Genomic DNA, 14829 nt, shown 5'->3' on the forward strand with positions numbered 1-14829 from the left:
TTGAAACGTGCATAAATATATATATTAAATAAATCATTACTTAATTATCATTAATCATAAATAAATAAATAACTAAATACCTAGTATAATATATATATATATATATATATATATATTAAATAATTACTTTCTAAAATATTTATAAATATAAATAAATTTCCATTAAAATATTCTAACTAAAAATCCATCTTAGTTTTGCATGCAAATAAAATAAAAGTATAATCCATGCAATAAAATCATCATCAACCTCTCATAAAAATTCTCACCTAAAAATCCATAAACCCATAATTAAATCATAAAATATGTGCGAAAAATGTAATAATATTTAAATCACTAAAAACATGACTAGAGTGATTGTCACGGGCTAACCAACTTTCGGAATCTCATACGTCCTCACCGCCAGTCGGGTCAACATGCTCTACATCAAAGTCTATCTGCTCACATGCACCATTTAAGTCTAGTGAGCCTAAAGGCTCAGCATGCTCTATCTCATAGTAGCAACATGAATAAAAATGATGCAATATATAATACATACAAGATACATAATAAATAATGTATATATCCATGCATGTCCTATAATACATGACATGCAAGATACATAATAAATAATGTATATATCCATGCATGTCCTATAATACATATATCATGATCATCACATAACATAGCATACATACTCATAGATAATCATGATGCATCATAATAAGGGCATATCATCATTTAAAAATCTGAAGGTTATATCAATGTTATGTGACGTGTCATGTCAATTGATCAATCTAAAACCAGCGTACGTGGCGGTGAGATCTCCACCTCTTGGCCCCTTCACCAGGCAGACCCCAGATCTGTAGGCAAACATAATCATAATCGTATGGAAAGGAAATCGGACCCCAGTATCCCGACCCACAGTCCCGCCCGCGCATATGGAAAGGTCTCCGGGCCTAGGCATCCCATCTCCAATCTCGTAGGTTGTCACACACCCACTTCAACTCCCTTAAAATATTTTTCATTGCCCAGCATTACACATATACATATATCGTCATGCACATGCTTAAAATTTTTCATGATCTTATTTTTATAAAATATTGTCCGTAAATATATATTTAATTAATTAATAATATAAATATAAAAATAATACTTTTTCATAATTAAAATATTCATGAAATAATTAAATATATATTTACGGACCATGCATATTTTTTTTTCATAGATTGGTTCAGACTGCTGACTCTCTAGACTTAGGCCCATTAACTTCTAGACTGGCCCAATAACTCAACTTAAGCTCATTAACTTACATTTAAGCCCAAATAATTTATTCAAGTCCAATAAGACATATCTGACCCAATAACCAAGTCAAGCTCATTTATCACCTGGTCTGGCCCAATGGGCCCAATATCTCAAAAGCTGGCCCAATAAATTCTATGGGCCCTAGGCCCATAAAAATTATTGGACGGACTTAATTAATTATTTAAGCTCAATTAATTAAACCCATGAATCCCAATAAATTAATTAATTCAAATTTTAGGCCCATAATCACATTTAAACTATTAATAAAATTAAAAATAAAATACCCGAGTCCAACTAACACAACCCGGACCCGGACCCGGACCCATCTAACTTGACCCGACATCCTTTAGACTCAATCCGAACCCAAAACCCGAGCCCGGCCCACATGACCTGCATGAGAGTATGCATGAGAGTACAGGTCTCGGCCGTGAGCAGCAGGCCTTTATGGCATGTCATGGCGGTTCCAACGAGTCATTCCTCACTCTAAACCAACCCCTACACAGCCCAGCCGCGGAACCGCTCTTCCGGGAAACCCAGAAACTGCCGACATGTAGCACCCAGCAGCAAAAGGGCTTCGGCCTTCAACCTCTCATCCCCTAGTGACCACACCAAAATAGATTCTAGACTCTTAGGGACCCTTGTACGACCCTTAACTAAGAACAACAGCCTCAGCCGATCACATGAAAGGAAAAGAACAGAAACTTGAGGGAACAACATGAAATACATGAACTGCGAGCAGCTAGCATACACATGCAATGATCTCTGAAAACTCGAACTCAACATGATAAATCAAAGGTTTTATGCATAAATCAGAATATACGACTTAAACGGTGGCCAAAAAGAGAATTCAAACGTGCCTTTGTTATTATTTCGAAGAAAACGTGAATATGATGTGTGCGGCGATCACCGAGACGAACGATCTTCAATCCTTTGCTTAGAATCTTCAAAACTCGTGTGTGCAAGTGTTTGAATCTGATGAGTGTGATGGGAAGAAGAAGAGATGGTGGCTAGGTATTTTACATGAGGAAGGGTGAATAAAAGTAGGTTCTAGAATATTTATCTACCCATTTAATTATTAAGTTATAATTTTAGGAAAAATATTTATCATGTTAGTATAAAAATATAAATTTTAAAATTAAATAATTTTTGATAAATTTTCGTAATAATATTTTACATAATTTTTAAAACTCCTTAAAAGCCTTTAACATAGCTTATTTTAGTGAAAATTGGTTCCATATATATTTTTATATAAAAACTAATATTTTCTGAAAATAATACCTTAAAATAATATTTTAAGGCTCATAAAATTATCATAAAAATATTTAAAATAAAATCCCTATATCTCGTTCGTCCATGGTCTCGTCTACGCGATCAAAAATATTATTTTCTTAAAAATTCCATAAATAGCATAAATGCGGGTTAAATGCTAAAAATAATATTTAAATCATTCAAATAAAATCACATAATTCACATAAAGTCATTTAACCCATTTTTTTCTAAATTTTAATTTAATTTTTTTCCTAGTTAGAATGCGAGTTTACGTAAACGGATTTACGGGCGTTACACTCACGCCTATTTAAACCAAATAACTTGCAATATAATTATGATATAACAAAATCGTAATATGATTTATCATGTAATATAATTTCTAAATTTGTAATATGATTTAATTTATTGTAACATATTTTAAAAATAGAATCACAAACAATTAACTTTAATATTAGAAATATATTATTGGAAAAATAAATGCCATGCAAATGGAAATAGCAAATTACATGATATATTTAAAATGAGATGTATGTTATTATCATTTAAATTGCAAATTCTTCCTATAATTTATTTGGAAAAAAACTCTTTTAAAAGTGCATTATGTCTGATTGTAATTTCAAAAATATTATGTAATCTAATGTGTAATATTCATTATGCATATAACATTTTGCTTAAAGATGATTTAATGAATTCTAAGGACTTATGTTTCTCACGCCTATATATGTATTTATTATGGTAAATACGTCAAAAATTTATAATCCACGCCTATTTAAATTCAAAACAACTTTCAATACTATTTACAAAAAGCCGTACTAGATAAAAAAATGACAAACAAAAATATCTATTTGCTTATTGTTTCAATTTTTATCGTAGTCGTTGCCTCTAAATGTGATGCACAAGTGAAAGTAAGTAGTCATAGTTCGATGTTGATTCATGAATTTAAATTAATTTCATTATATGATTTCGTTAATTCAGCTTATCGTCTCGAAAAACTGGATTAAAACTTTGTGATTTTTTTATATGCTAAACAAATTTTGTGATTTTAATTCTCTTTTCATTTTCGAGTCACATAATCATAATATATATCTATATCATATTTAACGATAAATTTTTATTACAGTACTCAAGGGCATGGTGCATTATAAGCCCCCACGCGCGCGGTCACATCCCTGACTTAATATCATTTTTAAAATTCGCCTGTCACATAGTACAATGCTACCCGATTATGCCGAAGGGCATGTGCTATGAGCCCAACAGATTGTTCCATCATGCATCTTTTGTTCTCAATTCCTACTTCCGTTTCACGGGCGATTGTCGGCGGGGACTTGGTGATATAACTTTGCAAGATCCATGTAAAAATTTTCTCTCTCGGTTTTGTTATTTTATTCATTATTTTTATAATGAGAACATCTTATGTTAATAGTAGATTTAATTCTTATATTTTACAGACTATATTTCATTATTCATATTATTTTCACGCAAGTAAATTGATTTGAAAAATTATTGATTTGATTAGTTTTGTGGTCAAATTCTTGATGAAATTAAGGGGGTATATAGTATTTGTATAATATTTTCATGCAAGTAGATATGAAAATTTTTTGAACTCAATAACTTTATGTTCACATTCTTGATAGGTTAAATTATCGTGTAAATCAGTAAACAAGGGTATTTTAGATTTGTGAACATGAATAACAGTCTTTTTTCCTAGTAATATTTTATATATATATTTAAGTGTTGAGGATGCATGATATAATTTTATTTTATGTTGATATTTTGCAGCTTATGGAACATGTCATTACGAGTAAAAAAAGTGACAAGATTTGTGCATTGGATGAGACGACAGAGTGCGTCGAAATTGGATAAATGATCAAATAACTATGTGATTGATTGTATGTCATTTAACGCAGTGTTTGATTCAATTGATAGGAATATTAAATAAATGATAAAAGACATGATGGATAAGGATTGGTAATTTGTGTCGAAAATAGTATTGTGTTTGGTTTAATTTTTAGAAATAAGATTAAATAATGGTTTAAAATTTTTTACCAAAAATACCATTTATATTTTATTGGATGGGTGATTTTTAAGTTGGATAGAAGGGTAATTATGGAATTTATGTGCAATATAAATACAAGGATAAGTAATACGAGGGTGGGGGGAGAGTTTAGTTAACCTACTATAACACAATTTTATCCTTTCTAGGTTAGATTAACTTGTTTTAATAAAAATCCTATAAAACAATGGCTTAAATAAAAAATCACACACAAATCTACCTAATCCCTTGTACCAAACACTGAAAGTACTCATAAATGAAATATTACTTTAATTTCAAAATGATACATACTATCTCCATTACCTTTCAAAATAACTGAGGTTATTTTGGTCGGCACGCACCGATTGCTTTCGATTTCCTTCTAAATTTTCTAGCAAGAAACGTGATTTTTAGAAGGTAAATTTTTTTTAGTCCTGTATGTTTGTCACTTTGCGATTTTGGTTGTCTATATTTTTATATTTCAGTTTTAGTCCGCTATATTTATTTTTTTGGCAATTTTAGTCCTTTTTTGATGTGGCGCTGATGTGTCACCAATGTAGTGGTGATGTGGAGCTGACGTGTATAGTGCCATGTAAGCATTTTTGAATAAAAACGACTGAAATTGCCAAAAATCAGAACATATAGGACTAAAACTGAAATATGAAAATGTAGAGGACTAAAATCACAAAGTAACAAACATACAGGACCAAAATTACAGTTTTTTCTTTTAAGAATTTTTAAAAAAATCACAAAATTTTGTTATTGGTTTGTATAGCTCCAAATTTGTACCCCGACTTCTTCTATTAAACATAATGTTTTAGGGGGGGATCAACAAGGTAGAGTTCAACGTAATTTGAGGTTATTATCTTGGCCGTAAATCTAATTTCATTGAAACATAAATATTAAAGAAACTTACGCTAAAACGTAGCACTCGAAGCCGTGATCGCAAATATAAGATTAATTTAAAATTCTACCGGGCGGATCAACTTTTACCCGAATTTAGAACAAAGGAATCTGCTTCTTCTTCTCTTTTCTCTCCCTTTGCTCAAAACTTCTGAAATGGTAAGGATATACACACGTTACTCATGTATATATGTAAGACATGTATTACCCCACTTGCTTGCCAAATTGCAATTTAGTCCCCAAACTTCTCATTCTTTTTAGTTTGGTCCTTAGTCAATCTTTTGCATCTAATTGAGTCTTCTTAATTTCTAATATCGGAATTTAAATCTTAAATGCCATAAATATTCAATTCAAATATGTGGGTGGTGGTGTAGAATTAGAGGGCTTACCTGCTATTTTCCCCAGTACAACAATGACTTCTGTCTCTTGCGGTTCTTGTCTCTCGGTCTCAACTTTCTTTCCACTTCTTAACTCAATTGCATTCACCTGCTCTTTTGGGTTCTTTTCTGTGTCCCTTGTCAAGGTACCAGGCTCTCTACTTGACAAATCTTTTGCCAACTGCCCTATCTGATTCTCCAAATTCTTTATCGAAGCATACTGATTTTGTATTCTAGTCTCAGTGGCAGAAATAAACGTTGTCATCATCTGTTCCAATGGGAATTTTTTCTTCTTGGGGTTGTTTACCATAGTTTTGATTTCCTTGCGGTCGATACTGGTTATTCTGACTTCCCCATAAAAAATTTGGATGTTGCCTCCAACCTGGATTATTTGAGTTCTAGTAAGGGTTGTTCTTAGGACGGTTTTGCTTCCCTACATGATTCACCATAACTCCTTCTGGTTGGTAGGTAGGATCTCCAGTCCGACAAGTTTTAGTAAAATTCTCACCCCCACAATTATCACAAAACACTTCTTGAATTCGCATTGCAGAATTTCCTGCGCTCAACCCATAAATTTTCTTCGTAAGGGCTTCTAATTGAGCTGGCATAGCAGTAATTTCATACACTTGATGGACTCCTAAAAATTTTCTGGGCATATCCCTCTCAGAATGAGGATGATAACTACTAGAATATATCTCTTCCAATAGTTCATAGCCCTCCTTCGGTGATTTTCTCAAAATATTTCCACTTGCGGCTGCATATATCATATTACGGTTAGTAGACGATAAACCATAATAGAAAGTTTGTACCACAAGCTAGTTTGACAGTTCATGATGTGGGCATCTCCTCAATAAATCTTTATAGCGCTCCCATGCTTCATAAAGTGATTCCTGATCCAATTGAGAGAAAGTTGTAATGTCGGTTCACAATTTCATGGATTTGGATGGGGGAAAGTACTTTGTGAGAAACTCTTTGGCCATATCCTCCCATGTAGTGATGGAATCTGCAGGTAAACAGTTTAACAAATTCTTAGCCTTATCTCTCAATGAAAAAGGTAATAAACGTAAACGAATGGCGTCGTCAGAAATTCACTGATGCTTAAATGTATCACAAATTTCTAAGAAATTTGAAATATGGTCATTCGGATCATCAATTTCAGTCTCTCCAAATTGGACAAAATTCTGAATCATTTGGATAATGGCTGGCTAGATCTCGAACTGATTGCACGAATCGCAGGTCGAATAATGCTGGGCCTAGCGCCGTCAATAGATGGTTGAGAGAATTCCATCATAGATCTAGGCGCGTTATTTCTTGGTTGCTCTTCTTCTTTCATTGCAATTCTTTGTTTCCTTCTTCTCTTATGAAAAGTTCTCTCGATTTCATTATCAAGAGGTATGAGTTCCGTGTCAGAAGAGTGTCGTATGCACCATAGGAATAGTCCTGCGTTTGCAAAATTTAAAGATGAGAGTGGTGATTAAAATTGGTAAGGAAAAAAAATTTATAAGAAAAATTAAAGCAATTATAACAAATACTAACACTGAAAATCAATATAAATATCTCTCAATTCCGATCGAATTTATTGCAAGTGCACAAATCAAGTTTTAGTAAAAGGTACTGGGTACGAGTATCATCCATAGGAACTATTTCAACAATAATTCACTTATTAAAATTCTCTAACCAAAGTAACGTAAATTTTTAGAGTGATTTATAACTAGAATTATCAACTAAAGACAATAACTTAAATTGCTTAAATTAACAGATACTAGAATGTTTTTGAAGAAAAAATATAAGATGAAGAAATTTGTTGGAATCTTGGTTCACCTCCCCCCTAATTGAACTGGACGATTGAAATTCAACTTCTACGCATATTTTTGGCAAGATTCCCTAAATTATCGACATTCTCTCTCAAGTTATGCCAAACTACTTAATGAAATAATCAAATCTCTCCGATAATTTTTCATTACCGATTTCTTTGTGCTCTTTCAAATCCCCTTACTTTCAACCTAAAGGCTTATGGTTATCAACGTGTACTAAATATCATATCTCTATGCATATTTTAAGTCCACAGATCGTGTCACTCGTCCTAATTATGAATCTATCTCTCGAAATAATTCACAACATACGAAAATATGATAGAGTTAGCTATTCTTCAACATAGAAAAATAAAACAATGACAAAATCAAATAATATTAGGATAGAAAATAAATTAGTCCAAAATATCCAATCACACAAATGTGTTTCAGGGGTAGGATCTCCTAAGTTCCAACAAGATAAAGTTTAGCTACTGAAATTCATCATAAGAATCAATCCAACAAAGTATTTCAACATAACTCAAAGTTGGGAAGAAGAAAAACTCAAAATGAGGCTAAAATCTTCCAAATCTCCAGCAGCCGCTCTCCCATCCGTCTTCTGATTTATTCCCACCCTAAAACGTCAGATTTTTATCTATATATAATGCCCAAGAGTTCTTTCCATGTAAAACACCCATAAAATAAACTTTCCATAATCCCGGGAGTGCCCGAGCGGTAAGAAGTGACCGCTCGGGCGCTGGGCTACGCTGATTTTTTTTCTTATTTTTTTTCGAAGATGCGCTCGAGCGGTATAATGTGACCGCTTGAGCGCCTCACTCTTCTGCATTTTTCTTTGTTTTCTTCATTTTTGCGCTTGAGCGGTATAAAGTGACCGTCCGAGCGCACTCCTAATCTGCCAAACTTATTTGTTTTTACTTGTTTTCCTAAAAATTCAACCACAAAGCCAGGGTCTCATGCCTCCTGGACTTTAAGAGGTGCCGGGGACTCATGTCTCCCGGGCTTTAGAGTATGCCAAGGCCTCATCCCTCCTGGAATTTTAAGAGGTGTCGGGGCCTCATGTCTCCCAGGCTTTAGAGTGTGTCAGGGTCTCATGCCTGTTAGATTTTTAAGAGGTGTCGGGGCCTCATGTCACCTAGGCTTTAGAGTGTGCCAGGGCCTCATGCCTCCTAAACTTTTAAGAGGTGTCGGGGCCTCATGTCTCTCGGGGTTTAGAGTATGCCAGAGCCTCATGAATCCTAGAATTTTAAGAGGTGTCGGGACCTCATGTCTCTCGGGCTTTAGATTGTGCCAGAGCCTCATTCCTCCTGGACTTTTAAGAGGTGTCGGTGCCTCATGTATCTTGGGCTTTAGAGTGTGCCAGGGCTTCATGCCTCCTGAACTTTTAAGAGGTGTCGGTGCCTCAAGTCTCCCATGATTTAGAGTGTGCAGGGCCTCATGCCTCATGGACTTTTAAGAGGGGCCGAGTCCTCATGTCTCTTGGGCTTTAGAGTATTCCATGGTCTCATGCCTCCTAGACTTTAAGTGGTGTCGGGGTATCATGTCTCTCAGGCTTCGGAGTGTGCCAGGTATTCATGCCTCCTGGACTTTAAGAGATGTCGCCTCATGTCTCACGGTCTTTAAGATTGACTACGTCGAGTGTTTAGGCTTCCCAAACTTTTTAATACAACATTCTTTTGAAGAATAACTAAATTTAATTAAAAATACTGAAGTACAATACAAAAAATCTGTTAAGCATAGTACTTCTTAAGATTAATGTGTTCCAAGGCCTTTTGAGAGTTCGCCCCTAGCTATCTTCTAGGTACTAGGTACTTGTACCAACTCTGCAAACTATCTTGTAAGGTCCTTCCCATCGAGCCTCTAGATTTCCCACCTTGCCTGTTGGGTTGGATTTCTTCATGACTAACTCCATATCTGGAATTCTCGATGTCGGACCCTCTGATTATAAGCCCTCATGAAAGGCTTCGATAAGCTTCCATCCTTATTGCAGCCCGGTTTTTCTTCTCTTCTCTTCGATTAGATCTAGTTCCTTTGCTCAAGAATTTGACCCATATTTCTGATAAGCTACTAATCTGGTTGAGATTTGTTCTATCCCGACTGGTAAAACTACTTCCAACCCATACGCAAGGATGAAGGGTGTCTCCTTAGTTTCCGTTCGAGGAGTAGTACGGTAGGCCCATAATATATTAGGGATTTCCTCCACCCAATATTTCCCGACTCCATATATAGTCTGGCCTGCTCTGGATCCTTGGGAATAGTTCCCATCAGAATATAGTTTATTAAGGGAGCCATCCAGGTACCAGTCCGAGGATCAAGGGTCCTGGTCTCTACCGTCGCCACAAGCTCTGTCTGTATGATGACTTCCCGATCACTCGCATCCGATACCGATGCCGCCATTTTGGCCAAGGTATCTGCATCAATATTCTATTCCCGAGGTATCTGCTCTATACTCCAGTTGGTGAAATATTCTCTCGACTTATTGATGAGGTCAAGATATTTCAGTAGCCTTTTCTCTAGGGTACTGAAGAAACCCTTTATCTGTTGAACCACCAACTGAGAGTCAGAGTATATCATGACCTAACTAGCACCCCTTTCTCGGGCTGTCTTCAATCTTGTCAATACAACTTCATACTCTGCCTCATTGTTAGACGCCTAGAAAAAAAAAAATCTCACTGCTATCTTGATCTTCTCCTGAGTAGGAGAAATCAAAACCAAACAAACCCCACTTCCCTCCACATTGCTGGCCCCATCCACAAAGACTCTCCATACTTCCTTCTGCCCAAAAGAAACCACCTCAATTAGGAAATCTGTTAAAGCCTGAGCTTTGATAGTAGTCCGAGGCTGATACTCAATATCATATTTTCCCAATTCTATTGTCCATTTGATCAACCGCCCCAATGCCTCTAGCTGAGTCAATATCCTTCCCAAAGGACTGTTGGTAAGCACTGTAATCGGATGTGATAAGAAGTAGGGCCTTAGTTTCCTGGCGGTGATCACTATGGCCAGGGCCATCTTCTCCAACTCTGCGTATCTCACCTCGGGCCCCTTCAAAGTTTGGCTTGCATAATAGACCGACCTCTGATCTCCCTGCTCTTCTTTGATCAATACTAAACTTGCAGCCTGTTTAGTTGCCGATAGGTATACCCATAACCTTTCCCCGGACTCGGGCTTCACAAAAATGGGTAGGTTGACCATGTCATCTTTCAGTTCTTGGAAAGCTTGCTCACATTCCTTTCCCCAACCAAACTTTTGAGCTTTCCTGAGTACCTGAAAGAAAATATAAATTTGATGGGCAAATTGAGATATAAACCTGGACAGGGTAGTCATCCTCCCGGTTAAGCGCTGAACATCTCTGACTGATCTCGGGGCAGGCATTTCCTGAAGAATCTTCACTTTCTCTTGATTCACCTCTATTCTTTTCTCCATCACCATGAACCTGAGGAACTTGCATCTCCTGACCCCAAAAGTGCATTTGGTCGTGTTCAACTTTACCCCATACTGCCTTAGACTGGAGAACATTTCCTCTAGATTTGATATAAAGCAGTATTGAGTTTGGGACTTAATGAGGATATCATCTACATATACCTCCACATTCCTACCAATTTCATTTTTGAACACTTTATCATCATCCTATGATATGTCGGGGCTGTGGCCCCGACATTCTTCAAATCAAAAGGCATGACCACATAGCAAAAATTTCCCCCTGAGGCGATGAAGCTAACATTGTCCTTGTCTTACCGAGCCAAAGAAATCTGATGATACCCTCGGTATGCATGCATAAAACTGAGCAACTCAAATCCGAGGTAGAGTCCACCAACTGATCAATCCAGAGCAGGGGATAGCAATCCTTCAAGAATATTTTGTTCAGATCCCGAAAGTCCACACACATTCTTCATTTCCCTGTAGATTTTGGAACCAACACCACATTTGATAGCCACGTAAGAATTTGTACCTCTTTGATATGCCCTGCCCGGAGAATAACCTGACTCTGCTCAGCTATTACTTTGTCTTTCTCTGTCCCGAAATGCCTTTTCTTCTGTTTGACTGGTTGGGCTCCTGAGATGTTTAACTTATGCTCCGCTACATGAGCCGGAATCCCAGTCAGTTCATAAAAGGACCACAAACATATGTCCGCATTCTTGGTTTGACAAGATTTCAATCTTTCCAAGAGGCCGGGCTCCAAGTCCTTAGAAATCTTAGTGGTCTTCCCGGTTTGAACGTGTATCACCTCTACTTCAACCTATTCTTCTTTCACCTCTTCCACAACGCATACTTTCTCATTTCCCAGACTCTCTCCTTATCGTCTTGTCCGCTTGTGTTGCATAATATTATGCTCTCAAGCACACGATTGTCAAGTTTTAATATATGATAATTATTGTATCGTTCCCACGAGGAGTATATATTGAAAATAATATTAATGCTTGTAATTAAAATAGGCTAAATTTTATCTAGAAAATTAAATAGAGAATTTTGTTTTCAAACTTAAATAATCAAGAAAATTAATAAGCAAATCACACACTTTAGAGAAATATCACTGAGTTAAAAAAAATGTCTATAGTATTTGATTTCACTTGGTTTAAAAAAAACTACTTTTAATTAATTAATGCTCATGAATTTCTTTCATTTAATAGCCAAGAACACTTACTTGTTTTTATTTCCCTCTCCTAAGTAACAAATAAAATGTATCAATTAAGATTCGATTCCAATATCTCTATTAAAAATCTAGGCTCAATGATATGTGATAAATAATGTTCTTTCAAAAGCTCTGTTAAATTTATACACTCTCCCAAGCTATATAATAATTAACAGTGTATTTTATAATGGTCCTATTAAAAATTCCCTCTTCCGAGTATCGAATTCCAAATAAATATGACAATTCAATTAGTGATCAAGTAATTGAAAGACAATAAATTCTAGAAAACACAATTAAATTATGGAAATTCAATCACATAAAAATCAAAAAGTCTTAGAAGTTATCTGCAACAAGCTACATCATCCTCTAGACTTAAGAAATTTAGTTCATAATCAAAATAGTGCAAAAACAAATCATGTTTTTTGAAACTAGACATAATTCAGAATTTAATAAGCTTAAAAGAAGAATAACAAAGACGAAGACGCGTTTCTGTTCCCAAGTTGTGCAATCTTCAACACTGTTGCTGTTAAAATCTTCAATTCTGCTGCTCTTCCCCAACTCGTGCTCCAGCCTCTCAATCTCTCTTGTGCATGTATTGTGTAATTCTCAGTATGCGTCTCTGCCCTTCAAGTACTCTTGAAAGTCCCTTTCATATGTTCTCCAAAGCCCGATAAATGAAAGCCCATAATTTTCTGTACGCAATTTTCCAAATCTTAAACTCTTCCCAAAAATAGCAGCAGCGCTACTGCTCTTCAATTTTAACGCTATATCTCTTAAAGTTTCTTCCTTTTTTTCCAGACTCAGCTTTACTGCGCTTATAGTGTAGCACCTCCGCGCTAATGCTATGCATGTCCAAAATCTTCACCTAGCGCCATTGCCCTTCCCAGAAAGCGCTGCTGCACTTTCTCTATTTCTGCTGCGTTTTCTTCTCTGCTTTCTTCTGTCATTTTCTTTCTTTTCTTTCTTCTTTTCTTCTCTTTTTCACCAACATAAGTATTTTCCTACATGCACACAAACAACAACAAAAACACATAATTCTGCTCAATACATCACAAAATTCTCATTAAATCATATGAAATATAAGTGCATAAAATACACTTATCAAACTCCCCCAAACTTAGTGTTTTGCTAGTCCCGAGCGAAACAAAACCAAAACAATGACAAAACCACAAACTCACCATAAAACAAACCAACAACTACAATCAAAAGTCGTGAAATACTATGGAGCCACTGGCCTCAGAGGTGATTTAAAAAATGAGCATAAATCCAATCTCATCCAACCCATCCAACACTCAAATGTAAGTATGTAACTGGTTAGCTGCATAAACTCACAATTTCCGCAACTCACGTTTCAAACACTTTCATCCAAGTTCAATGCATACATGCATAGATCATGGGGTCTTTTCAGGTAACAAGAGGTTCAAAGGTATGTCAAACTCAATAAAGACACTCACAAATGACTCAATGCAAAGAAAAATATGTGTGCGTGTTTTGATTAAAATTTCATACTCATTGAAAGTGTTTCTCGATCGTACATAGGATTAATTCTCGCACTCTTTCTCCACTATTATATTGGAAAATTGTGACCTTGTCAATAGGACTTAATAAGCTTGTAACGTAAGACCTGACTCATGGCTACAAACGTAGGATAACAATTCAAATAAGGGAGTAATTTGATATTAAACTTCATTTTCCATCATCTTTGTCACTTGATAACTCCAATTCTTCAATCAATCTTCAAAACATTTCTTGTTTTTCTTGTTTTTCTTTTTTTTTTTCTATTTTTTTGCCTTTTCCACTCTTTTTCTTCCTTTTTCAACTTTTTTCAACTCTTTTTTTTTTAGTGAGGAGCATTTATAAAATTTTTACGCTTCAATACTTAATCCCTTTAGAGTAGGAAATAGTGTTTAAGTTATTCATTTGATATTTAATGTGGGATTATGAAAAGATTCCGAATGGGGTTCAACCATACACTTTCACGTATGTCATTCATTTTCAATAAGGCTTAAACAGGGTAACTAGTGATAAAATATATATCAATAGGTAGCTTGAAAGGCTCAAACGATTCAAAAATCGCTTAATTAATTCATAAGTCACAATATAACTGTATCTTGCCTCGAAGGGAGTCCGAACAAGTTCTAACAAAATCTCAATTCACAATCAACTTGTATGATTTAATGAGTGCGAGAACAATCTATCATCAAAGAGTAAAGATGATTTCCAACAAAATTTAAGAACATATATCAAATTCATTCTATTCTTCGTGCAAGCTCAAATGGTGACTAGTGATAAAGTTTAATAAATGAAATTAGGCCCAAATAACATCAAACAATGTCTCAATCACATCCATGTTTGTACTTCTCTAGCTCGGAATCAAGTGAAAATCACAGAGTATTTAAGAAATTATTTGTCCAATTAGCTTCACCAATCTTGAAATGGTTAAGATCGGAAGATAATCATTGACATCATGCATGAAAAAACAAAAAAAAAATTCTTCACTGTCCATACTTCCATTTCTTTCTTGAC

At 35.3% G+C, this 14829-nt stretch overlaps 1 long non-coding RNA gene and 1 other non-coding gene across 2 annotated transcripts; both read left to right on the forward strand.

Moving 5' to 3' along the window:
• The first annotated feature begins 3330 nt into the window (after nt 1–3330).
• Nucleotides 3331–4510, forward strand: LOC140879490 (uncharacterized). The gene is made up of 3 exons (XR_012149441.1): nt 3331–3455; nt 3671–3902; nt 4330–4510. It is a non-coding gene; the product is annotated as an uncharacterized lncRNA (long non-coding RNA).
• Nucleotides 4511–6687: 2177 nt separating this feature from the next.
• Nucleotides 6688–6794, forward strand: LOC140885736 (small nucleolar RNA R71). Its single transcript, XR_012151153.1, has one exon. It is a non-coding gene; the product is annotated as a small nucleolar RNA R71 (small nucleolar RNA).
• Nucleotides 6795–14829: the final 8035 nt, after the last annotated feature.

The sequence above is a fragment of the Henckelia pumila genome, chromosome 2 (assembly GCF_033568475.1).
Source record: "Henckelia pumila isolate YLH828 chromosome 2, ASM3356847v2, whole genome shotgun sequence".
Taxonomy (NCBI): Eukaryota; Viridiplantae; Streptophyta; class Magnoliopsida; order Lamiales; family Gesneriaceae; genus Henckelia; species Henckelia pumila.